Below are 27,034 nucleotides of genomic sequence, written 5' to 3'. Positions count from 1 at the left end.
CCCTGATTTTGCTGATTTGGGGAATCTATTGTTCCTCTCTGGTTATCTAAAGAAATATGCCATGAAAACAAATCTATATTCAGCCTGAGTGCTTCCAAGGCTACCTTTCTGAAATTTCCTTACTCTGTTTTTAAAGCCAATTACCCACTAAATTCTCCACTTCTCAATGGGCTCCAAACATGTACACTGCTCGCTTTTACAACACTGCCTTAATACGTGAAAGGAAACAAAACCTTTTACATTAGAGTCCAATCTAAGCTACAAAGCCGGTGCCATCTTCCTACTAAGTAAGAAATGGAGAATCCCAGTTACAACAGACTAAGAAATTGATGTGGTGATAATTGAGAGTAGACTACAAACAAGGCATGTGAAGCATAAAAAGAAAGAAATGTTCATCTCTGGGCTTAACAGTAGAGAAAGAAATTAGTTTCTTCTCCATCATGGGTACACATAGCTACTCAGTACACAGAGCCCGACGCGGGGCTCGAACTCACGGACCATGAGATCATGACCTGAGCCGAAATCGGTCGCTTAACCGACTGAGCCACCCAGGCGCCCCTAACTTTGTAATAGTTTAAATCCAGAACTGTCATGCCCCCTGCTTTGCTCTTTTTGCTCAAGATTGCTTTAGCTATTCAGTGCCTTGTGTGGTTCCATATGAATTTTCAGATTATTTTGTCTATTTCGGTAAAAAGAAAAATGTGATTGAATTTTGATAGAGATTGCATTGAATCTGTAGATTGCTTTGGGTAGTATGGACATTTGAATATTAATTCTTTGAATACATGAACACAGGATATCTTTTATTTATTTGTGTTTTCTTTAATTTCTTTCATCAGCATTTTATAGATTTCAGTGTATAGATCTTTCATCTTCTTGATCTTAGTTCTTTCTGATACTATTGTAAATGCAATTTTCCTTTTTTTAAGTTTATTTATTTATTTTGAGAGGGGGGAGGGGCAGGCTTGAACGTATGAATCCATGAACCTGAGCCAAAACCAAGAGTCATCACTTAACTGACTGAGCCACCCAGGTGCCCCATGTAAATGCAACACTCTTAATTTCTCTTTCATATTATTCATTGTTAATGTGTAGGGATACAATGGATTTTTATGTATTGATTTTTTATCTGGTGACCTTCCTGAATTCCTTCATTAGTCCTAACAGTTTCTTGGTGGAGCCTTTAAGGTTTTCTATATATAATATTATATCCTCTGTAAAGAGACAATTTTATATCTTCTTTTCTGATTTGGATGGCTTTTATGTCTTTTTCTTGTCTAATTACTCCAGCAAGGACTTCCAATACTATGTAAAACCAAAGTGGTAAAAGTTGGCAACCTTGTCTTATTCCTTATGTTAGAGGAAAAGCTTTCAGCTTTTCACCATTAAACATGATGTTAGCTGTGGGATTGTTATATATGGTCTTTATGTTAGATGTGGTCTTTATACCTTCCTTCTAAACCTAGTTTTCTGAGAGTTTTTAACATGAAAAATATGTTGAATTTTGTCAAATGTTTTCTATGAATGTATTGAGATGATCATATGATTTTTATCCTTCATTTTGCTAATGTCATGGATCATTTATTAATTTGTGTTTGTTAAATCATCCTTGCATCCCAAGGATAAATACTGCTTGATCATGGTATATGATCCTTTTGATCTGCTGTCGAATTTGGTTTGCTAAATTGTTCTTTTTTAAATTTTTAAAAATCTTTATTTATTTTTGAGAGAGAGAGAAAGACAGAGCATGAGCAGGAGCAGAGAGAGACACACACACACAGAATCCAAATCAGGCTCCAGGCTCTGAGCTGTCAGCACAGAGCCCAATGAGGACCTTGAACCCATAAACCACGAGATCATGACTTGAGCTGAAGTCGAACGCTCAACTGACTGAGCCACCCAGGCATCCCTGCTAAGTTGTTATTGAAGATTGTTATATCTTTTGATAAACTGACCCCTTTATTGTTACATAATTACCTTCATTGACTGTTTTCCTAGTTTTAACTTAAAGTCTGTTTTGTGTGATTTAACTAAAGCTACTCCTGCTTGCTTGTTGTTTCCACTGGCATGGGCTATTTTCGCAATTCCTTGACTTTGAGTTTGTATGTATCTGTAAAGCTGAAGGGACTCTCTTATAGTCAGCATTTTCTTAAAGTCCTTTGGAGAATTCAATACACTTGCATTTAGAGTAATTACTGTTAGTTATGAACTTCATAATGTCAACTTATAAATTGTTTTCTGGCTTTTTTATAGTTTTCTTGTTCCTTTATTCCCCTTTTCTTCCACCCTTTTCTAATATAAGAATCTAGTGCTATAAATTTACCTTCAGCATTACTTTATTGCACAAAAGTTGATATTTGTATTCATTTTTCTTTTAGTTGCACATTATTTTTAGTTTCCTTTTTACCTGTGATTATTTAGAGTTGCAGTGTTTATTTCAAAAGCTTTTGAGGGTTTACTGCTATATTTATGTTATTTATTTGTATATTGATTCTATTATTGTCAGCAAACATACTAAGTATGGTTTCAATTCTTTTAAATTTGTTGAAGTTACTTTTGTGGACCAATGAGGCCTATAGTTATTTTTCCACATACAAAATACTTTGCCACCTCCTTCTGGCCTCCGTAGTTTCAAGTGAGACATCTGCTACCTTTCTAATTGTTGTTTCCCTAGAGGTAATCCATCATTTCTCTCTAGCTGTGTTCAAAGATTTTCTCTGAAGATGTCCTGGCAGTGTGGTGTGGAGTGGCTGTCAGGGCCAGGAGAACAAGCACCCATGTCACTATCACTCCCAGAGCAGCCCAGGCCCCCCTTCTCTGCCCCACTGCGCTCTCAGATGCCAAGCACTGCAACTCCCTGCATGCAGTGAACTCGGCCACGGAGCCTCTGGGGCGATGTCCAGCCCTCCTGCCCAACCTGCTCTCCCACCAGTCGCCACCTCCACCCCCACTGCACAAAGAGCCCATGTATGAACCATGGAGGAGGCTTCACCCTGAGGCTGCAGCCAGCTGCACCTGGAGTAGCTGACCCTGGGGATCATGCACATCCTAAAATCTTCTCCAGGTGTAACAAAGGTGGCTATCATAGAAAAGCTGCCTGCTGAACGCCATATGATTTCTTCAGGGGAACAAAAAAGTAACTGCTTGCTATCAGAGGATGTGAAGAATTTTTATCTGATTAACAGTGGCTTCCACATGACATGGAGTGTGAAGCTGGATGAGAACACCATTCCATTGGGCAGCATGGCAATTAATAGAATCTCAAAACTGACTCAACTCAACCAGTCTTCCATGTATTCACTCCCTAATGCACCAACCCTGGAAGACCTGGAAGATGATGCGCTTGAAGCCAGTGAGAACCAGCCAGAGAAGCCTCACTTTGATTCTTGCAGTGTGATGTTTGAGCTGGATCCTTGGAAATGGGAATGGGAAGGTTTACCTTGTCTACAAAAGAGGGAAAGCAGCAGTAGCATAAGACATTGACTTCTGGTTCCTGGCCAGAGCATCACACTGGCATTTGATCACAGATACTTGTACTGGTTACTATTGCCTGCTCATCATGCACCTGGGCCTGCCGGAGTGGCAGTATGCCTTCACCAGCTATGGCATTAGCCCACAGGCCAAGCAATTGTTCAACACGTATAAACCCATTACCTACAACACAAACCTGCTCACGGAAGAGACCTACTCCTTCATGAACAAGCTGGATCCCAGCAAAATGTTCAAGAGCAAGAGCAAGACCTTAATCTCCAACAAGAAAGCTCCTGTATAGCCTACACGTGGCCAGAAAGGGCCCTCAGGTCCTCCCTCCACCTCTAAATACTCTTCTAGCTCTGGAAACCCCATCCAGAAATGAGCATCACCACCTCCCCACCAGCCCCACAGCAATAATTTCCATGCACAGATGTCCCAAGCCTCAGATTCTGTGTGTGGAACCATGTTTTTCTTCCTACATGAGTAAGCCAAATCCTAGGCCTTTTACTCCTGTTGGCATTAGCCAGGAGTTCAAAGGTGTACACAGGTCTCCCCCAGGGTCATTTCTCCATCCAGCCTCCGAAAGCTGTGGAGCATTTGTTTAAGTAGATAAATAGATCTGTTAAGAGCTTCCCTCTCTTTCCACCCTCAGCCCTGGACACCCGTTAGCAGTGATTAGAGAACTCCCCCAAATAAACCACTGATTTTGACCAGGCATTAAAACTGTGCCATTCAATTGGCAACCACTAGCCACATGTGGCTATTTAAACTATGTTAAACATTCCATTCCTCTGGGGTGCCAGGGTAGCTCAGTTGGTTAAGTGTCCGACTCTTGATTTCAGCTCAGGTCATCATGTGTTCATGTGTTTGAGCCCTGCAGCGAGAGTCTGCTTGCGATTCTCTCTCTCTCCCTCCTTCTGTATCTCTCCCCTGCTCATGTGCTTTCCTTCTCTCTCTCTCTCTCTCCCGAAACAACAAACAAAAAATTTTAAAAATTCAATTCCTCAATTGCAAAAAGAAAAAAAAAAAAAAGGCTGTCTTTACTTTCTGTAAGTTTGATTATTATGTGCCTTGGTGTTTTTTAAAGTTTATTTATCTTAGTTTGGATTCTCTCACATTACTAAATCTGTAATGTGGGTATAGGCTTGTCATCAAATTTGGGAAATTTTTAGCCATTCAAATACTTTTTTCAAATATTTTTTAGCCTTATAATTTCATTTTCTCTTTATGGTATTCTCAATATATGAATATTATGTATTTTGTTATTCTTCCATGATTCCTGTGTCTCTGTTTATTTTTAGTTTATTTTCTGCATGTTGTTTAGATTGGGTAATCTGTTGATTTTTCTTTGAGCCCACTGATTCTTTCAACTATGGTTTTCAATGTATTTTTACACCTTTCAGTGATTTTTAATTTAAGTTAGTGTATTTTTCATTTCTATAATATCCTTTTGTTTTCTTTCTTTCTTTCTTTCTTTCTTTCTTTCTTTCTTTCTTTCGTAGAGAAAGAGAGAGGCAAGCACACGCTAGTTGGGGGGAGGGGCAGAGGAAAAGACAACCTTAAGCAAGCTCCATGCCCAGAGCAGAGCCTGACTTGGGGCGCAATTTCATGACCATGAGATCATGACGTAGGCTGAAATTAAAAGTCAGACGCTTAACCAACTGAGCCATCCGGGTGCACCCTTTTGTTCTTTTTATATCTTCTATTTTTTTGCTGGGATTTTCTATTTTTTTCATTTGTTTGAAAAATATTTGTAATTGCTTTTTGAAGCAGTTATATTATGGCTGATTTAACATCCTTGTCAGAAAATTCCTTTACCTGAATTATCCAGTCTTGGTGTCTGTTTATTCTTTGCTAGTTTAAACTGTGCTTTTATTTTATTTTTTGGTTTTTAGTATGCTTAGTGACTTTTTAAAAATTGTATCTTAGATAGTTTCCATTTTATTTTGTGTGACTCTGGTCTCTATTTATTTTTAACCATGAAATCACTCTGTTTTAGGTGTAGTATGCATGTCAAAAGGTGAATAAATGTTCAACTCCACGTTGTGTCCTACTGACACCACTTTTGCAAATGCAAAGCACTGACTCACACCACCTTTTTGCTGGTTAGTAGGGATGGAATTTTAGCTTTCTTCTCAGCCTTACTTACTCCTCCTTGGAGACAACAAATCACTGACTGGAACTGCCTTATTGATGCTTCACAAGACTGGAAGTTTAATGCTCTGCTAGGCATAACTGACACTAGAATTGTGGGAAATCACAGTCAATGTTGACTACCACAGCTGCTTACTGTCTTGTTTCATCAATTATTGCTGCCTGGAGGTAGAAATGTATCTCCACTGGTCTTTGCTGACATAGTGGCAACTAGTACAGCCTCACACCATCACCTTCTGCCTTTGTGCTGCTATGTGGAAGTGCAAGATCAACATCTTGCTGCTTCTACTGACATCAGGGAAGGGGAAAGCAGTGTACAGTTTAGCATCACCTTGCACTGCCTCATTCCACCTCTTTGTGGGTGGGTTTTGGTGAACCTCATTTTCCTGCTAGTCCCTACTGACACCAGGGTTGTGGAAAAACAAAGTCCCAAGTAGTCAGTCCCACATCACACTACCTCATTGCTTCCATGTGAGCACGGAAGGTGAGCATCCTACTGGGCCAAACTGACACCACCACTGCAAAAACAGAACACCAACTTACACTGCTTTGCACTAGATAATTTCTGCCTCTTTGCCACTCATTACTACTAGGTCAGGGTGGATGGTCTGTTTCTCACTAGGCCCACTGACATTAAGGGGGGAATGTGAACTGCCATCTCATACCACCTGTTGTTCTATGTTGGAAGTAGCAGTTTAGCTTTTCACTGTGCCCTGCTGAAACCAGGCATTTGGAAAACAGTGTACCAACTAGTGCTGCCTGTTTACTGTTCGTAGGGATGTAAATCCAGCTCTTATCTGGGACCCACTGACACTACCTCTGCAATAGCAGAGTTCTAATTCACACCACCTGTTGCTTCTGGGTGGCAGCAACACTTTAGCTTCTCACTGGGTCCTGCTGACACCAGGGGTTGGAAAGCAGTGGATTGACTAGTAACACCTTATTGTTGTCTGGTGGAACTGGAAGTGTAGCTCCCCACTGGGATTAACTGAAACTATACTAGTATGGAAAGAAAACTAAGCAGTCCTGCCTTTCTTTGTTTATTCAGCCTTATTGATGCTGAATGGGCATAGAAACCCAGCTCCTTGCTTGGCCCCACTGACACCACCCAGGAGGGTGAATCAAAACACCCTCTATTATCACCAAGCAGGGAGTGGAAGGTCAGTTCCTTGTTGAGACTCATTAACATCATTTTTTTCTGTGCCTGTGGGTATTTCTGAGTTGTAGGATTTATTTTTTCCCCAGTATCCCATTCAGTAAATGGAAGGCAAAATGAAAGTGCAGGAAACTGACCAAGTTCCTAAAGTTTCAAGGTACCTAAACAGTCCACCACTTTCCTTCCACTTTCAGAGTTGTTTTATGCTTTGTAATATTCATATTTTTGAGTTGTAACATAGAGGACTAGAAAATATAGGTGCTACTCTATCCTCACTAGAACCCAGTAGTATGTTTTTAATTATAGTTTACTTCTTACTATTAGAATATGAAGATGAAGTTTTTTTGTACACTGATTGTGGTCCCAGGTTCTTACTAACTTTATATAAATTTGCATAATTTGTTCATAGATTCTTCTGGACTTACATGTATAGTTTTGTCACCTGTAAATAAAAACAACTTTTTTGTTTTCCTTTATAATAATTGTACCTTTTATTAGTTTTTACTGCTTATTGCATTACTTAAGATCTCCATTGCAATAATGAATTAATGTGGGGATCATGGGCATCCCTTTCTTATGCTGAAATCAAATAGGACTTTATTCAATATTTCCTCATTAAGTGTATGTTATTTATCGGGTTTTTGAATATATGCTTCTATTAGTAGAGCTCCCCTCTATTCCAAACTTTTTGAGATAAAAAACACATTATATGTCTGTATTTAATTTTATAAAATACATTTTCTCTGTCTCTTTTTCCCTTTCTTATATGATTTACATTTATTTATTTACTTATTTATTTATTTATTTATTTTTTTAATATATGAAATTTACTGTCAAATTGGTTTCCATACAACACCCAGTGCTCATCCCAAAAGGTGCCCTCCTCAATACCCATCACCCACCCTCCCCTACCTCCCACCCCCCATCAACCCTCAGTTTGTTCTCAGTTTTTAACAGTCTCTTATGCTTTGGCTCTCTCCCACTCTAACCTCTTTTTTTTTTTTTTCCTTCCCCTCCCCCATGGGTTTCTGTTACATTTCTCAGGATCCACATAAGAGTGAAACCATATGGTATCTGTCTTTCTCTGTATGGCTTATTTCACTTAGCATCACACTCTCCACTTCCATCCACGTTGCTACAAAAGGCCATATTTCATTTTTTCTCATTGCCACGTAGTATTCCATTGTGTATATAAACCACAATTTCTTTATCCATTCATCCGTTGATGGACATTTAGGCTCTTTCCATAATTTGGCTATTGTTGAGAGTGCTGCTATAAACATTGGGGTACAAGTGCCCCTATGCATCAGTACTCCTGTATCCCTTGGATAAATTCCTAGCAGTGCTATTGCTGGGTCATAGGGTAGGTCTATTTTTAATTTTCTGAGGAACCTCCACACTGCTCTCCAGAGCGGCTGCACCAATTTGCATTCCCACCAACAGTGCAAGAGGGTTCCCGTTTCTGCACATCCTCTCCAGCATCTATAGTCTCCTGATTTGTTCATTTTGGCCACTCTGACTGGCATGAGGTGATATCTGAGTGTGGTTTTGATTTGTATTTCCCTGATAAGGAGCGACGTTGAACATCTTTTCATGTGCCTCTTGGCCATCCGGATGTCTTCTTTAGAGAAGTGTCTATTCATGTTTTCTGCCCATTTCTTCACTGGGTTATTTGTTTTTCGGGCGTGGAGTTTGGTGAGCTCTTTATAGATTTTGGATACTAGCCCTTTGTCCGATATGTCATTTGCAAATATCTTTTCCCATTCCGTTGGTTGCCTTTTAGTTTTGTTGGTTGTTTCCTTTGCTGTGCAGAAGCTTTTTATCTTCATAAGGTCCCAGTAATTCATTTTTGCTTTTAATTCCCTTGCCTTTGGGGATGTGCCGAGTAAGAGATTGCTACGGCTGAGGTCAGGGAGGTCTTTTCCTGCTTTCTCCTCTAGGGTTTTGATGGTTTCCTGTCTCACATTCAGGTCCTTTATCCATTTTGAGTTTATTTTTGTGAATGGTGTGAGAAAGTGGTCTAGTTTCAACCTTCTGCATGTTGCTGTCCAGTTCTCCCAGCACCATTTGTTAAAGAGACTGTCTTTTTTCCATTGGATGTTCTTTCCTGCTTTGTCAAAGATGAGTTGGCCATACGTTTGTGGGTCTAGTTCTGGGGTTTCTATTCTAGTCCATTGGTCTATGTGTCTGTTTTTATGCCAATACCATGCTGTCTTGATGATTACAGCTTTGTAGTAGAGGCTAAAGTCTGCGATTGTGATGCCTCCTGCTTTGGTTTTCTTCTTCAAAATTACTTTGGCTATTCGGGGCCTTTTGTGGTTCCGTATGAATTTTAGGATTGCTTGTTCTAGTTTCGAGAAGAATGCTGGTGCGATTTTGATTGGGATTGCATTGAATGTGTAGATAACTTTGGGTAGTATTGACATTTTGACAATATTTATTCTTCCAATCCATGAGCAGGGAATGTCTTTCCATTTCTTTAAATCTTCTTCAATTACCTTCATAAGCTTTCTATAGTTTTCAGCATACAGATCTTTTACATCTTTGGTTAGATTTATTCCTAGGTATTTTATGCTTCTTGGTGCAATTATGAATGGAATCAGTTTCATTATTTGTCTTTCTGTTGCTTCATTGTTAGTGTATAAGAATGCAACTGATTTCTGTACATTGATTTTGTATCCTGCAACTTCGCTGAATTCATGTATCAGTTCTAGCAGACTTTTGGTGGAGTCTATCGGATTTTCCATGTATAATATCATGTCATCTGCAAAAAGCGAAAGCTTGACTTCATCTTTGCCAATTTTGATGCCTTTTGTTGTCTGATTGCTGATGCTAGAACTTCCAGCACTATGTTAAACAACAGCGGTGAGAGTGGGCATCCCTGTCGTGTTCCTGATCTCAGGGAAAAAGCTCTCAGTTTTTCCCCGTTGAGGATGATGTTAGCTGTGGGCTTTTCATAAATGGCTTTTATGATCTTTAAGTATGTTCCTTCTATCCCGACTTTCTCAAGGGTTTTTATTAAGAAAGGATGCTGGATTTTGTCAAAGGCCTTTTCTGCATCGATTGACAGGATCATATGGTTCTTCCCTTTTTTTTTGTTAATGTGATGTATCACGTTGATCGATTTGCGAATGTTGAACCAGCCCTGCATCCCAGGAATGAATCCCACTTGATCATGGTGAATAATTCTTTTTATATCCTGTTGAATTCGATTTGCTAGTATCTTACTGAGAATTTTTGCATCCATATTCATCAGGGATATTGGCCTGTAGTTCTCTTTTTTTACTGGGTCTCTGTCTGGTTTAGGAATCAAAGGAATACTGGCTTCATAGAATGAGTCTGGAAGTTTTCCTTCCCTTTCTATTTCTTGGAATAGCTTGAGAAGGATAGGTATTATCTCTGCTTTAAACGTCTGGTAGAACTCCCCTGGGAAGCCATCTGGTCCTGGACTCTTATTTGTTGGGTGATTTTTGATGACTGATTCAATTTCTTCGCTGGTTATGGGTCTGTTCAAGCTTTCTATTTCCTCCTGATTGAGTTTTGGAAGAGTGTGGGTGTTTAGGAATTTGTCCATTTCTTCCAGGTTGTCCAATTTGTTGGCATCTAATTTTTCATAGTATTCCCTGATAATTGCTTGTATCTCTGAGGGATTGGTTGTAATCATTCCATTTTCATTCATGATTTTATCTATTTGGGTCATCTCCCTTTTCTTTTTGAGAAGCCTGGCTAGAGGTTTGTCAATGTTGTTTATTTTTTCAAAAAACCAACTCTTGGTTTCGTTGATCTGCTCTACCGTTTTTTTAGATTCTATATTGTTTATTTCTGCTCTGATCTTTATTATTTCTCTTCTTCTGCTGGGTTTCGGCTGCCTTTGCTGTTCTGCTTCTATTTCCTTTAGGTGTGCTGCTAGATTTTGTATTTGGGATTTTTCTTGTTTCTTAAGATAGGCCTGGATTGCAATGTATTTTCCTCTCAGGACTGCCTTCGCTGCATCCCAAAGCGTTTGGATTGTAGTGTTTTCATTTTCGTTTGTTTGCATATATTTTTTAATTTCTTCTCTAATTGCCTGGTTGACCCGCTCATTCGTTAGTAGGGTGTTCTTTAACCTCCATGCTTTTGGAGGTTTTCCAGACTTTTTCCTGTGGTTGATTTCAAGCTTCATAGCATTGTGGTCTGAAAGTATGCATGGTATAATTTCAATTCTTGTAAACTTATGAAGGGCTGTTTTGTGACCCAGTATATGATCTATCTTGGAGAATGTCCCATGTGCACTCGAGAAGAAAGTATATTCTGTTGCTTTGGGATGCAGAGTTCTAAATATATCTGTCAAGTCCATCTGATCCAATGTATCATTCAGGGCCCTTGTTTCTTTATTGACCGTGTGTCTAGAGGATCTATCCATTTCTGTAAGTGGGGTGTTAAAGTCCCCTGCAATGACCACATTCTTATCAATAAGGTTGCTTATGTTTATGAGTAATTGTTTTATATATTTGGGGGCTCTGGTATTCGACGCATAGACATTTATAATTGTTAGCTCTTCCTGATGGATAGACCCTGTGATTATTATATAATGCCCTTCTTCATCTCTTGTTCCAGCCTTTAATTTAAAGTCTAGTTTGTCTGATATAAGTATGGCTACTCCAGCTTTCTTTTGGCTTCCAGTAGCATGATAAATAGTTCTCCATCCCCTCACTCTCAATCTAAAGGTGTCCTCAGATCTAAAATGAGTCTCTTGTAGACAGCAAATAGATGGGTCTTGTTTTTTTATCCATTCTGATACCCTATGTCTTTTGGTAGGTGCATTTAATCCATTTACATTCAGTGTTATTATAGAAAGATATGGGTTTAGAGTCATTGTGATGTCTGTATGTTTTATGCTTGTAGTGATGTCTCCGGTACTTTGTCTCACAGGATCCCCCTTAGGATCTCTTGTAGGGCTGGTTTAGTGGTGACGAATTCCTTCAGTTTTTGTTTGTTTGGGAAGACCTTTATCTCTCCTTCTATTCTAAATGACAGACTTGCTGGATAAAGGATTCTTGGCTGCATATTTTTTCTGTTTAGCACACTGAAGATATCGTGCCAATCCTTTCTGGCCTGCCAAGTTTCAAAGGAGAGATCAGTCACGAGTCTTATAGGTCTCCCTTTATATGTGAGGGCACGTTTATCCCTTGCTGCTTTCAGAATTTTCTCTTTATCCTTGTATTTTGCCAGTTTCACTATGATATGTCGTGCAGAAGATCGATTCAAGTTACGTCTGAAGGGAATTCTCTGTGCCTCTTGGATTTCAATGCCTTTTTCCTTCCCCAGTTCAGGGAAGTTCTCAGCTATAATTTCTTCAAGTACCCCTTCAGCACCTTTCCCTCTCTCTTCCTCCTCTGGGATACCAATTATGCGTATATTATTTCTTTTTAGTGTATCACTTAGTTCTCTAATTTTTCCCTCATACTCCTGGATTTTTTTTATCTCTCTTTCTCTCAGCTTCCTCTTTTTCCATAACTTTATCTTCTAGTTCACCTATTCTCTCCTCTGCCTCTTCAATCCGAGCTGTCGTCGTTTCCATTTTGTTTTGAACTTCGTTTAAAGCGCTTTTCAGCTCCTCGTGACTGTTCCTTAGTCCCTTGATCTCTGTGGCAAGAGATTCTCTGCTGTCCTCTATACTGTTTTCAAGCCCAGCGATTAATTTTATGACTATTATTCTGAATTCACTTTCTGTTATATTATTTAAATCCTTTTTGGTCAGTTCATTAGCTGTTGTTATTTCCTGGCGATTCTTCTGAGGGGAATTCTTCCGTTTGGTCATTTTGGATAGTCCCTGGAGTGGTGGGGACCTGCAGGGCACTTCCCCTGTGCTGCGGTGTATAACTGGAGTTGGTGGGCGGGGCCGCAGTCCGACCTGATGTCTGCCCCCAGCCCACCCGCTGGGGCCACAGTCAGACTGGTGTGTGCCTTCTCTTCCCCTCTCCTAGGGGCGGGATTCACTGTGGGGTGGCATGGCCCGTCTGGGCTACTTGCACACTGCCAGGCTTGTGGTGCTGGGGATCTGGCGTATTAGCTGGGGTGGGTAGGCAAGGTGCACGGGGGCAGGAGGGGCAGGCTTAGCTCGCTTCTCCTTAGGTGATCCACTTCAGGAGGGGCCCTGTGGCAGCGGGAGGGAGTCAGATCCGCTGCCGGAGGTTTGGCTCCGCAGAAGCACAGAGTTGGGTGTTTGCGCGGAGCGAGCAAGTTCCCTGGCAGGAACTGGTTCCCTTTGGGATTTTGGCTGGGGGATGGGCGGGGGAGATGGCGCTGGCGAGCGCCTTTGTTCCCCGCCACGCTGAGCTCTGCCGTCCGGGGCCTCAGCAACTCTCCCTCCCTTTGTCCTCCAGCCTTCCTGCTTTCTGAGCAGAGCTGTTAACTTATGACCTCCCAGACGCTAAGTCGCGCTTGCTGTCGGAACACAGTCCCTCCGGCCCCTCCGCTTTTGCCTGCCAGACTCGGGGGCTCTGCTTGGCAGGCGAGCCGCCCCTCCGTCCCGGCTCCCTCCCGCCAGTCCATGGAGCGCGCACCGCCTCGCCGCCCTTCCTACCCTCTTCCGTGGGCCTCTGGTCTGCGCTTGGCTCCGGAGACTCCGTTCTGCTAATCCTCTGGCGGTTTTCTGGGTTATGTAGGCAGGTGTAGGTGGAATCTAACTGATCATCAGGACGCGCGGTGAGCCCAGCGTCCTCCTATGCCACCATCTTCCCTCCTACATTGATTTTTTTGAATGTTAAAGCAATCTTGTATTTCTGGACTAAATATATCATTGGGTTATATAGTATAATATAGTATTTTTCATGTATCCTTGCATATAATTAGCTTTTATTTTGTTTAGGTTTTTTTTTTGGCTATGTTCAAGATCTATACAGCCTTGTAATATTCTTTTCATATGATAACTTAGTCATGTTTTCATATTAGTTATAGGAGTTTTATAAAACAAGTTGGGAATTGTTTGATATTATATATTCTCTGAAAGATTTTGTGTAGAGTTATTAAATAAATATATATATTTCTTCCTGAAACAATTGAAAGAATTCACTAGTTAAGCCATCTGGATTTAAATTTATTTTTATGGGGAAGAGAGGACATAAGATGGCAGAGAAGTAAGAGGACCCTGAGCTTGTCTCATCCTTTGAACACAGCTAGATCAACATCAAACCATTTTGAACACCTAGGAAATTTATCTGAGAATTAACAGAACAATCTGCATAATTTGAGAGAGAGAATGCAGCAGGTACATGGTGTGGAGAGGTGAACTGGGGGAGAGAAGAGCTGCAGTGCCACAGAGGGGAGGGAGCCATTTTTGCTGAGAGGTGAAAGACAGAGGAGAAGAAAAAGCAGCACACTGGGTTTGTGCAATAAAGCAGTCCCCTTGAAAGCAACTGGAGAGAAAGAGTGAAAACTTGCACAGACGACTGCATAAGAGTCTCCAATACAAGTGATAGGGGGAGAAGAAGAGAGTCTCAATACTACCAGTGTTCCATAAACAATGGAGCAGAGTCTGAAGTTTCAGAGGTAAGCCACTGGGGGTGCTCAGGAAAGGAAGCAGGGAGGAGCCCCAGGAGAGGGCAGCGCTATCTGAAGATCCTCTGGGTCATACAGGGAGAAGCAGTTCCCCTGCTTGGAGTACATTTGGTAGAGCTGATATGGCCTCTCCCTGAGCAAAAGACCAGTGGGTGCCATCAGACCAACATGTCCACCCATGTAGGGACAACGACACTGGCTGAAGGTAGCAAACCCTTGTGCCGGCTGTTTGTTGTGATTTATCATGGGCTCTGAGCCGCTGCTGCTGCAAGGTGCCATGACTATTTCCTGGGACAAGCCAGCCACAGTGACCTGAGACCATCCCCAAGACCATATGAGTGTGTGTGTGTGTGGGGGGGGGGTCTCTGAATTGTGAGGTTTTGAAACACAGCTGCACCTGAGATAAAACTCTGAAGAGAGGCACCGCCTGGTAGGTGGACAGTTTGGACAAAGAAAGGGGGAAGGCAGGAAGCTGACAGAAGTCGGGGACACAAGGCGGGGGGGGGGGAGCGGTGATGGATCAATCAGGTGACTGTGAGGGCATGAACTTCCAGCTCTGGAGACTAGAGAGCGAGGTGGAGCCATTTTCACTATTAGCCACCCAACAGGGACCCACCCAAGTGAGATAAACAGTGCCACCAAGTGGAAAACGGAGCCATTACACCAAGCCCTGAGGGGGGTGGGGGCATGGGACAGTGCCCTCCAGGCACATCTCCACTAGGGCAGTCAGCCTGAGAATCAGAACAGCAGGCTCCTCCCCCAAAAGACCAACACAAATCTCTTTCAAGAGCTTAGTCTACTGACCATACACTGCTGCAAAGTTTCAGCTGTAGGGGAAACTGAATCTAACTTCATTTGGGTTTTTTGTTTGTTCATGTGTTCATTTTGTTGTTGTTGCTTCTGTTTTTATTGTTGTTATTTTTCTCTTCTTTTGTTTCTTAGCTAGAGAAGGAGCAAAAATATTTATCTTGATTTATTTTTATTTTACTTTGTTATTTATTATTTAGTTTTATTTTTTCCTCCTTTTCTCTTTTCTCCTTTTTTCTACCAAACTTCTCTTAATACATAAACCAAAACACACCTAGGATCTAACTTCCTTTATTTGATTTGTTTAATTTTTAAATTTATTTCATTCTATTATTATTTTTTTTCTTCCTCCAAAATGACAAGACAGAGGAATTGACCTTATAAGATAGAACAGGAAGAAATTACAAACAGGGATTTTGTCAATGCAGATATAAGTAAGATGTCTGGACTAGAATTTAAAACACCAATTATAAGAATACTAGCTGGCTTGAAAGAAGCATAGAAGACACAAGAGAATCCCTTTATGCAGAAATATAATAACTAAAATCTGATCAGGCCAAATTAAAAAATGCAAAACTGAGATGCAAACCCAAATGGAGGCCATAAAAATGAGGATGGATGAGATAAAGGAGTGAATAGCAATACAGAAGATAAAATTATGGAAAATAATGAAGCTGAAAGGAAGAGAGAAATAAAGGTCAGGGATCACGAAGGCAGACTTATGGAACTCAGTGATTTATTAAAACATAATAACATTTATATCATATCATAGGAATTTCAGAAGATGAAGAAAGAGAAGAAACAGGCAGAAGGTTTATGTGAAGAAATTATAGATGAAAAGTTCCCTAATCTGGGGAAGAACACAGACATCAAAATCCAAGAAGAATAGATAAATCCCATTAAATTCAACAAAGGTGGCCACTACCAAGACATATCATACTCAAATTCACAAAATACAGACAAGGAAAGAATCATGAAAGCAGCAAGGGAAAAAAGTCCTTAACCTACAAGATTAGACAGATCAGGTTCGCAGCAGATCTGTCCACAGAAACTTGGCCAGCCAGAAAGGAGTGGCAAGATATATTTAACATGCTGAAAGGAAAAATATGAAGCCAAGGGTACTGTATCCAGCTAGGCTGTCATTCAAAATAGAGGGGGATATAGTTTCTCACAAACAAAAACTAAAGGAGTTTGTGACCACTAAGACACTCCTACAGAAAATTTTAAGGTGGTCCCTTTGAGTGGAGGAAAAAAAGAAAAAAAAGCAACAAAGACTAGAAAGGACCAGAGAGCATCACCAGAGACACCAACTCAACAGTTAAAAAAATGGAACTAAATTCACTCTGAATGTAAATGGACTAAATGCTCCAACAGAAAGATACAGGGTATCATAATGGATAAAGGCAGATATGCTGTCTATAACAGACTCATTTTAGACCTAAAGACACCTGCAGATTGAAAGTGAGGGGATGTAGAACCATATATCATGTTAATGGACATCAAAAGAAAGCCAGGGTAGCCATACTTATATCAGACAAATGAGATTTTAAAAATTGTTTTAAATTTATTAATTTATTTTCAATTTATTTTTTACTTTTTATTTTTTGCTACTTTTATTTTTTAATTTACATCCAAGTTACTTAGCATATAGTGCTATGATAATTTCAGGAGGAGATTCCAGTGATTTATCCCCTATGTATAGCACCCAGTGCTCATCCCAACAAGTGTCCTCCCTAATGACCCTTGCCTATTTAACCCATTCCCCCAATCACAACCCCTCCAGCAACCCTCAGTTTATGCTCTGTATTTAAGAGTCTCTTATGTTTTGTCCCCCTCCTTGTTTTTATATTATTTTTATTTCCCTTCTCTCATGATCATCTCTTTTGTATCTTAAATTCCTTACATGAGTTAAGCCATATGATATTTGTCTTTTTCTGACTTGCCCATTTCACTTAGCATAATACCCTCTAGTTCCATCTACGTAGTTGCAAATGGCAAGATTTCATTCTTTTTGATTGCCAAGTAGTACTCCATTGTATATATATACCACATCTTCTTTATCCATTCATCCATCGAGGGACATTTGGGCTCTTTCCATACTTTGGCTATTGTTGATAGCACTGCTATAAACATGGGGGTGCATGTGTCCCTTCGAAACAGCATGCCTGTATCCCTTGGATAAATACCTAGTGGTTCAATTGCTGGGTCGTAGGGTAGTTCTAGTTTTAATTTTTTGAGGAACCTCCATACTGTTTTCCAGAGGGGCTGCACCAGTTTGCACTCCCACTCTCAGTGCAAAAGAGATCCTCTTTCTCCGCATCCTCACCAACATCTGTTGTTGCCTGAGTTGTTAATGTTAGCCATTCTGACTGGTGTGATGTGGCATCTCATTGTGGTTTTGATTTGTATTTCCCTGATGATGAATGATGTTCAGCATTTTTTCAAGTGTCGGTTGGCCATCTGGATGTCTTCTCTGGAGAAGTGTCTATTCATGTCTTTTGCCCATTTCTTCACTGGATTATTTGTTTTTTGGGTGTTGAGTTTGATAAGTTCTTTATAGATTTTGGATACTAACCCTTTATCTTATATGTCATTTGCAAATATCTTCTCCCATTCCATCAGTTGTATTTTAGTTTTGCTGATTGTTTCCTTCGCTGTGCAGAAACTTTTTATCTTGATGAGGTCCCAATAGTTCATTTTTGCTTTTGTTTCCCTTGCCTCTGCAAGCGTGTTGAGTAAGAAGTTGCTGCAGCTGAGGTGAGAGAGGTTTTTGCCTGCTTTCTCCTCTAGGATTTATTTTATCCATTTTGAGTTTGCTTTTGTGTATGGTGTAAGAAAGTGGTCCAGGTTCATTATTCTGCATGTCACTGTCCAGTTTGCCCAACACCATTTGCTGAAGCGAGTGTCTTTATTCCATTGGATATTCTTTCCTGCTTTGTCAAAGATTAGTTGTCCATACATTGGTGGGTCCATTTCTGGGCTCTCTATTCTTTTCCATTGATCTGAGTGTCTGTTTTTGTGCCAATACCATACTGTCTTGATGATTACAGCTTTGTAATACATCTTGAAGCCCAAGATTGTGATGCCTCCAGCTTTGGTTTTCTTTTTCAGGATTTCTTTGGCTATTCAGGGTCTTTTCTGGTTCCATACAAATTTTAGGATTGTCTGTTCTAGTTCTGTGAAGATTGCTGGTGTTATTTTGATAGGGATTGCATGGGATATGTAAATTGCTTTAGGTAGTATTGACATTTTAACAATATTTGTTCTTCTAATCCGTGAGCATGGACTACTTTTCCTTTGTGTGTGTGTGTGTCTTCTTCAATTGCTTTCATAAGCTTTCTATAGTTTTCAGTGTGTACAGTTTTCACCTCTTTGGTTAGGTTTATACCTAGGTATTTTATGGGTTTTGGTGAAATTGTGAATGGGATCAATTCCCGGTTTCTTTTTCTGTTGCTTCATTGCTGGTGTATACGAATGCAATGGATTTCTGTGCATTGATCTTACATCCTGAGACTTTACTGAATTCATGGATCAGTTCTAGCAGGTTTTGGTGGAATCTTCCTTCCTACTGATTTGGGTGCCTTTTATTCCTTTGTGTTGTCTGACTGCTGAGGTTACGACTTCCAATACTATATTGAATAACAGTGGTGAGAGTGGATATCCCTGTCATGTTCCTGACCTTAGGGGAAAGTTGTAAGTTTTTCTCAACTGAGTATCGTATTAGCCTGGGGTCTTTCATATATGGCTTTTATGATCTAGAAGTACGATCCTTCTATCCCTACATTCTTGAAGGTTTTTATCAGGAAAGGATGCTGAATTTTGTCAAATGCTTTCTCTGCATCTATTGAGAGGATCATGTGGTTCTTGACCTTTCCTTTATTGACGTGCTGTATCACATTGATTGCTTTGCAGATATTGAACCAGCCCTGCATCCCAGGTGTAAATCCCACTTGATTGTGGTGAATAATCCTTTTAATGTATTGTTGGATCTGATTGGCTAGTAACTTGTTGAGAATTTTTGCATCCATGTTGATCAGGGAAATTGGTCTGTAGTTCTCCTTTTTAGTGGGGCCTTTGTCTGGTTCTGAAATCAAGGTAATACTGGCTTCATAGAATGAGTTTGGAAGTTTTCCTTCCATTTTTATTTTTTGAAACAGCTTCAAAAGAATAGGTGTTAATTCTTTAAATGTTTTATAGAATTCCCATAGAAAGCTATCTGACACTGGACTCTTGTTTTTGGGGAGATTTTTGATGACTATTTTGATTTCTTTACTGGTTATGGGTCTGTTAAAATTTTCTATTTCTTTTTGTTTCAGATTTGGTAGTTTATATGTTTCTAGGAATTTGTTCATTTATTCCAGATTGCCCATCTTTTTGGTGTATAATTGTTCATAATATTCTCTTATTATTTGTATAACTGCTGTGTTGGTTGTGATCTCTCCTCTTTCATTCTTGATTTTATTTATTTGTGTCCTTTCCTTTTCCTTTTTGATCAAATTGGCTAGGGGTTTATCAATTTTGTTACTTCTTTCAAAGAGCCAACTACTGAATTCAGTGACCTGTCCTACTATTTTCTTTCTTTATTTCAATAGCATTGATTTCTGCTCTAATCTTTATTATTTCCCATCTTCTGTTGGTTTTGGGGTTTTATTTGCTGTTCTTTTTCCAGCTCTTTAAGGTGTAAGGTTAGGTTGTGTACCTGAGACCTTTCTTCCTTCTTTAGGTAGGAAGGCCTGGATTGCTATATACTTCCCTCTTATATCCACCTTTGTTGCATCTCAGAAATTTGGGGCCGTGGTGGTACCATTTTCATTGGCTTCCATGTACTTTTCAATTTCTTCTTTAACTTCTTGGTTGCCCATTCATTCATTTGTAGGATGTTCTTTAGTCTCCAATTATTTGTTATCTTTCCAAATGTTTTCTTGTGGGTGATTTCAAGTTTCATAGCTTCATGGTCTGAAAATATGCATGGTATGATCTTCATTTTTTTGTACTTGTTGAGAGCTGATTTGTGTCCCAGTATGTGATCTATTCTGGAGCATGTTCCATGTGCACTCGAGAAGAATGTGTATTCTGTTTCTTTGGGATGAAATGTTCTGAATATATCTGTTAAGTTCATCTGGTCCAGTGTGTCATAGAAAGCCATTGTTCCCTTGTTGATTTTCTGTTTAGATGATCTGTCCATTGTTGTAAGTGGGGTATTGAAGTCCCCTACTGTTACAGTAGTATTATCAATGAGATACTTTATGTTTGTGATTAATTGATTTATATATTTGGGTCTCTCATGTTGGGGGCATATATATTTGCAATTGTTAGGTCTTCTTGGTGAATAGACCCCTGAATTATTATATTATGCCCTTCTTCATCTCTTGCTACAGTCTTTATTTTAAAGTCTAGATTGTCTGATATAAGTATGGCTACTCCAGCTTCTTTTAGTGACTATTAGCATGATAAATAGTTCTCCATCCCCTTACTTTCAATCTGAAGGTAGGTGTCTTTAGGTCTAAAGTGGGTCGCTAGTAAAAACATATAGATGGATCTTATTTTCTTATCCATGCTGTTACCCTATGTCTTTTGACTAGAGCGTTTAGTCCATAGATGTTCAGAGTGAGTACTGAAAATATGAATTTATTGCCATTATGTTCCCTGTAGAGTTGCAGTTTCTGGTGGTACTTTCTGGTCCTTTCTAGTCTTTGTTGCTTTTGGTCTTTTGTTTGTTTGTTTGTTTCATCTTTTCTCCCCTCAGTGAGTTCCCCATAAAATTTCTTGCAGTGCTGGTGAAGTGGTCACGAAATACTTTAGTTTTTGTTTTTCTGAGAAATTGTTTATCTCTTCTTCTGTTTTGAATGACAGCCTTGCTGGATAAAGAATTCTTGGCTGCATATTTTTCCAATTCAGCACATTGAATGCATCCTGCCACTCCTTTTTGGCCTGCCATGTTTCTGTGACTAGGTCTGCTGTGAACCTGATCTGTCTTCTGTTGTGTTTTAAGGACTTTTTTTCCTTTGCTGCTTTCATGATTCTTTCCTTGACTGAGTATTTTGTGAATTTGACTATCATATGCATTGTTGATGGTCGGTTTTTGTTCAATCTAACGGGAGTTCTCTGTGCTTCATGGATTTTGATGTCTGTGTCTTTCTCCAGGTTAGGAAAATTTCCCATGGTGATTTGCTCACATAAACCTTATACCCCTTTTTCTTTTCATTTTCGGGGACCCCTACGATTAGGATGTTATTTCTTTTTAATGAGTCACTGAGTTCTCTAATTCTTGTATCATGCTCTTTTGCCTTGTTTCCCTCTTTTTTTCTGCTTCATTATTCTCCAGAAGTTTGTCCTCTATATCACTGATTCGCTGCTCTGTTTCATCCATCCTTGCTGCGTGGCACACATTCGAGAATGCGTCTCAGTTACAGCATATAAATTTCGTACTGACTAGACTTCTTGTATCTCTGCAGAGAAGGATTCTATACTTTTTTCCATCCCCAGCTAGTATTCTTATTATCGTGATTCTAAATTCTGGTTCAGACATCTTGCTTGTTCCTGTGTTGATTAAGTCCCTGGCTGTCATTTTTTTCGGTTCTTTCTTATGCGGTGAATTCCTTAGTTTCATCATTTTGAAGGAATAAAAAGAATTAATAAAATAGAAAATTAAAAAATTAAAATTAAAAAATTAAAAACAACACCAAAAAGTCAAATAAAGGATGTTAGCTCCTAGATTTGTTTTGGTCTGGTTTTTGACAGAAGGTTGATAGAATAGAGAAAAAAACAGAAAGAAAAGAAAAGGAAAACGTTTGAAAATTTAAAAAATGAATACAATAACATAGCATAAAATGAAATTATTAAAGTAAAATAGAATTAAAATTTATAAAAAATAAAAAATGTTGTAGAAAAAATAAAGAAAAATCTTTTTTGTAAAAACAGAAAATAATAAATGTTCACCTTTCTGTGTTTTTTTTTTTAACATATGAAATTTACTGTCAAATTGGTTTCCATACAACACCCAGTGCTCATCCCAAAAGGTGCCCTCCTCAATACCCATCACCCACCCTGCCCTCCCTCCCACCCCCCATCAACCCTCAGTTTGTTCTCAGTTTTTAACAGTCTCTTATGCTTTGGCTCTCTCCCACTCTAACCTCTTTTTTTTTTTTTCCTTCCCCTCCCCCATGGGTTTCTGTTACGTTTCTCAGGATCCACATAAGAGTGAAACCATATGGTACCTGTCTTTCTCTGTTCACCTTTCTGTATTGAAGAATAAGAAAAGAAAAAGAAAAAATTTGAACAGATGGTCCAGTGACCAGAATGAAATATGATTGAGGTGACATCCAGTTTCCCTTTGAAGTCAAACTGTGAAGCACTTTATAGTTAGTAAACTAAGCAGGCCTAGGGACTTGTGGTGTTCCTCTGGAGTGTAATTGGACCTGTTGGGTGGGCTTGGTGTAGTAGCTCCATTCTCCACTGGATGGCACTGCTTAATTTACTGTGGTGGGTAGTTGTGGCACACATAGATATCTTTGTGCATGTGTGGGAGGGGTGAAAATATCGTCACCAGTTACCCATTCTCTAGTATGAGAACTCTTTGCAGACCAGGAATCAAGCACCTCTCCTTTTTTCTCCAGCTTCGATCCACTCCCTGCTTCTACACTGTTGGTGACAAAGCCATGAGCCTGCTAGGCAGAATCTCCCTTCCAAGTTTTATCTCACATGGGGCTGTGTTTCCAATCCCCTCACTTCTGAAGGCCTTGCAGCTTTGACTCAAACCCTCTCGGGGAGCGTCTTGCCGAGCAATGTCCAGGTGCCTGCCTGCCCCTTGGTACATTCGCACCACCGTGCTGCTGCAGATCTCAGAGTCTGCAGCTGCGTGCCAGCCCACCCCAGAAAAAGTTCAAGCGAACATGTAGCAGCAGCGTTTCAGGGATTATGGTAAATCACAATATCCATTGGATACCAGGCTCCTTGTTCCAACATCAGCAAATGTGACTGTTCTTTGGGGTCCACTGGGACCTTTGTCTGTGGGGAGGCCACACAGCCTCTACCAAATGTCCTCCCAGCAGGGAAACTGCCTCTTTTGGTGGCCTGATGACACCTCGGACCTCACTGTTCCCGGGGATTTAACCTTCCCACCAGAGCTCTGCCAGGTAAAGAGCTGCAGAGTTTCAGACTCTACACTCCCCTGTTCATAGCATCTTAATGGAATTTAAACCCTCTCCTTTCTCTTTTCTCCTTTCTCCTTTCTCCCTTTTTGTGTTCAGTCCCTTGCAGTCCCTTTCCCTTTTCTCCCTTTTTTGCTCAGTCCACTCTTTATCTTTCTCTCCAGCTGCTTTCAGGGGGAGTGTTTTTCCTGTACTGTCCCCACTGTCTTCATCCTTTCTCCACAAGCAAAAACAGCTCCCTACTCTCCATGGCTTCTCTCTCCCCCAGTTCACCTCTCTGTGCGGTATACCTGCTGAGTTCTGTGGTTCAAGCTGTACAGATTGTTGTGTTTTCTAGGTGTGCAAGATGGTTTGGTGTTGATCTACCTGTCTTTCAGGGATGAGAGAGGCAAAAAAATATTCCATGTTCCTCTGCCATCTTGGCCTCTCCCCAAACCAAATAAAAAATTTTTAAAAGGAATCCTAATCACATTGAAGGAAGTAAAATTTTTTGCTTGCATATAGTGTGTTTGTGTGTATACTTAATTGAATATCATAAATAAGTAAAAAAATCTGTTAAAACTAATAACTGAATTTGGTAAAGTTGTAAGACACAAAATTAACATTAAAAAAGCAAGCATTATTCTATATGCTAAAAGCATACTATCTGGAAAATGAATAAGGAAAAAAAATCCCATTCAGAATAGCATCAAAAACAGTAAAATGTTTAGGAGTAAATTTATCCAAGGCAGTGAATGATCTGTGCAATGAAACCTTTATCATATTGATAAAAGAAATTGAAGACGCAAAGAAATAGAAAAATAATCTGTGTTCATAGAACAAAATTAATATTGTTACAATGTCTGTACTATTCAACACCATCTATACATTCAACACAATCCATATCTAAATCCCAATGGTAGTTTTCACAGAAAGAAAAACAAAACCAAAGTTAAAATTTGTATGGAACCAGAAAAGACCTCAAATAGTCAAAGCACAAAGCTGGAGGCATCACACTTCCTGAATTACAATTATATTATAAAGCAACAGTAATCAAAACTGTATAGTACCAACATAAAAATAGTTACAGAGATCAACAGAGCAAAGTTGGGAAACCACAAACAAACCCATGCATAAACAATCAACATATTTGACAAGGAGGCCCATAGTACTCCTGGAGAAAGGGTAATCTTTTCAATAAATGGTGCTGGGAAAACTGGATATTCACATGCAAAAGAATGAAATTGGCCCCATCTTACACCACTCACAAAAATTAACTCAAAATGGATTAAAGGTTTTAAGACCTGAAACCATAAAACTCCTAGAAAATGTCAAGGAAACAATTTTTTCCGTTTTTCTCACCATGATAAGTGTATTCTTTAATCTTCTTCCCTTATTTCCCTCATGCCCCCACCGAACTCCCTTTTGGTAACCATCAGTTTGTTCTCAATAGTTAAGAGCTTTTTTTCTTGATTTCTCTCTTTTTTTTCACTCATTTGTTTTGTTATTTAAATTTCACATATGAGGGAAGTCTTGGAAAGATGGCGGCATAGGAGGACGCTGGGCTGACCGCGTCCTGCTGATCACTTAGATTCCACCTACACCTGCCTAAATAACCCAGAAAACTGCCAGAAGACTGGCAGAACGGAGTCTCCAGAGCCAAGCACAGACAAGAGGCCCACGGAAGAAGGTAGGAAGGGCGGAGAGGCCGTACGCGCTCCATGACTGGTAGGAGGGAGCCAGGGTGTAGGGGCGGCCCGCCAGCCAAGCAGAGCCCCCGAGTCTGGCTTGCAAAAGTGGAGGGGCCAGACGGAGTGTATTCTGACAGCAAGTGGGACTTGACATGTGGAAGGTTATAAGCTAACAGCTCTGCTAGGAGAACGGGAGGGCTGGAGGACAACAGGAGGGAGAGTTGTTGAGCCCTGGATGACAGAGCTCAGCCTGGCGGGGAACAAAGGCTCTCGTGAGAGCCATCTCCCTTGCCCAACCCCCAGCCAAAGTCCCAAAGGGAACCACTTCCTGCCAGGAAACTTGCTTGCACTGCGCAAACACCCGACACTGTGCTTCTGCGGAGCCACCCCTCCGGCGGCGGGTCTGACTCCCTCCGCTCCCACAGGGCCCTTCCCGAAGTGGATCACCAAAGGAGAAGTGAGATGAGCCTGCCCCTCCTGCCCCTGTGCACCTTGCCGATCCACCCCAGCTAATACGCCAGATCCCCAGCACCACAAGTCTGGCAGTGTGCAAGGACCCCAGATGGGCCAAACCACCCCACAGTGAATCCCACCCCTAGGTGAGGGGAAGAGAAGGCACACACCAGTCTGACTGTGGCCCCAGTGGTGGGCAGGTGGCAGATATCAGGTCTGACTGAGGCCCTGCCCACCAACTCGAGTTATATAACACAGCACAGGGGAAGTGCCCTGCAGGTCCTCACCACTCCAGGGACTATCCAAAATGACCAAACGGAAGAATTCCCCTCAGAAGAATCTCCAGGAAAAACCAACAGCTAATGAACTGATCAAAAAGGATTTAAATAACATAACAGAAAGTGAATTTAGAATAATAGTCATAAAATTAATCACTGGGCTTGAAAACAGTATAGAGGACAGCAGAGAATCTATTGCTACAGAGATCAAGGGACTAAGGAATAATCAGGAGGAGCTGAAAAACGCTATAAACGAGATGCAAAATAAAATGGAAATGACCACGGCTCGGATTGAAGAGGCGGAGGAGAGAATAGGTGAACTAGAAGATAAAAATATGGAAAACGAGGAAGCTGACAAAAAGAGAGATAGAAAAAATCCAGGAGTATGAGGGGAAAATTAGAGAACTAAGTGATGCACAAAAAAAGAAATAATATATGCATAATTGGTATTCCAGAGGAGGAAGAGAGAGGGAAAGGTGCTGAAGGTGTACTTGAAGAAATAATAGCTGAGAACTTCCCTGAACTGGGGAAGGAAAAAGACATTGAAATCCAAGAGGCACAGAGAGCCCCTTTCAGATGTAACTTGAATCGATCTTCTGCACGACATATCATAGTGAAACTGGCAAAATACAAGGATAAAGAGAAAATTCTGAAAGCAGCAAGGGATAAACGTGCCCTAACATATAAAGGGAGACCTATAAGACTCGTGATGGATCTCTCTTCTGAAACTTGGCAGGCCAGAAAGGATTGGCAGGAGATCTTCAATGTGATGAACAGAAAAAAAAATATGGAGCCGAGAATCCTTTATCCAGCAAGTCTGTCATTAAGAATAGAAGGAGAGATAAAGGTCTTCTCAAACAAACACTGAAGGAATTCGTCACCACTAAACCAGCCCTACAAGAGATCCTAAGGGGGATCCTGTGAGACAAAGTACCAGAGATATTGCTACAAGCATAAAACATACAGACATCACAATGACTCTAAACCCATATCTTTCTATAATAACCCTAAATGTAAATGGACTAAATGCGCCAACCAAAAGACATAGGGTATCAGAATTGATAAAGAAACAAGACCCATCTATTTGCTGTCTACAAGAGACTCATTTTAGACCTGAGCACACCTTCAGATTGAGAGTGAGGGGATGGAGAACTATTTATCATGCTACTGGAAGCCAAAAGAAAGCTGGAGTAGCCATACTTATATCAGACAAACTAGACTTTAAATTAAAGGCTGGAACAAGAGATGAAGAAGGGCATTATATAATAATTACAGGGTCTATCCATCAGGAAGAGCTAACAAGTATAAATGTCTATGCGCCGAATACCGGAGCCCCCAATTATATAAAACAAT

The 27,034-nt window shown here is 40.3% G+C and overlaps 1 pseudogene; it reads left to right on the top strand.

Moving 5' to 3' along the window:
- Positions 1–2,976: 2,976 nt before the first annotated feature.
- On the top strand, positions 2,977–3,856 carry LOC145713595 (tubulin polyglutamylase complex subunit 2 pseudogene; annotated as a pseudogene).
- Positions 3,857–27,034: the final 23,178 nt, after the last annotated feature.

This window comes from Panthera onca, chromosome X (assembly GCF_046562875.1).
Source record: "Panthera onca isolate mPanOnc1 chromosome X, mPanOnc1 haplotype 2, whole genome shotgun sequence".
NCBI lineage: Eukaryota > Metazoa > Chordata > Mammalia > Carnivora > Felidae > Panthera > Panthera onca.
This window is presented reverse-complemented; position numbering and strand designations above follow the sequence as displayed.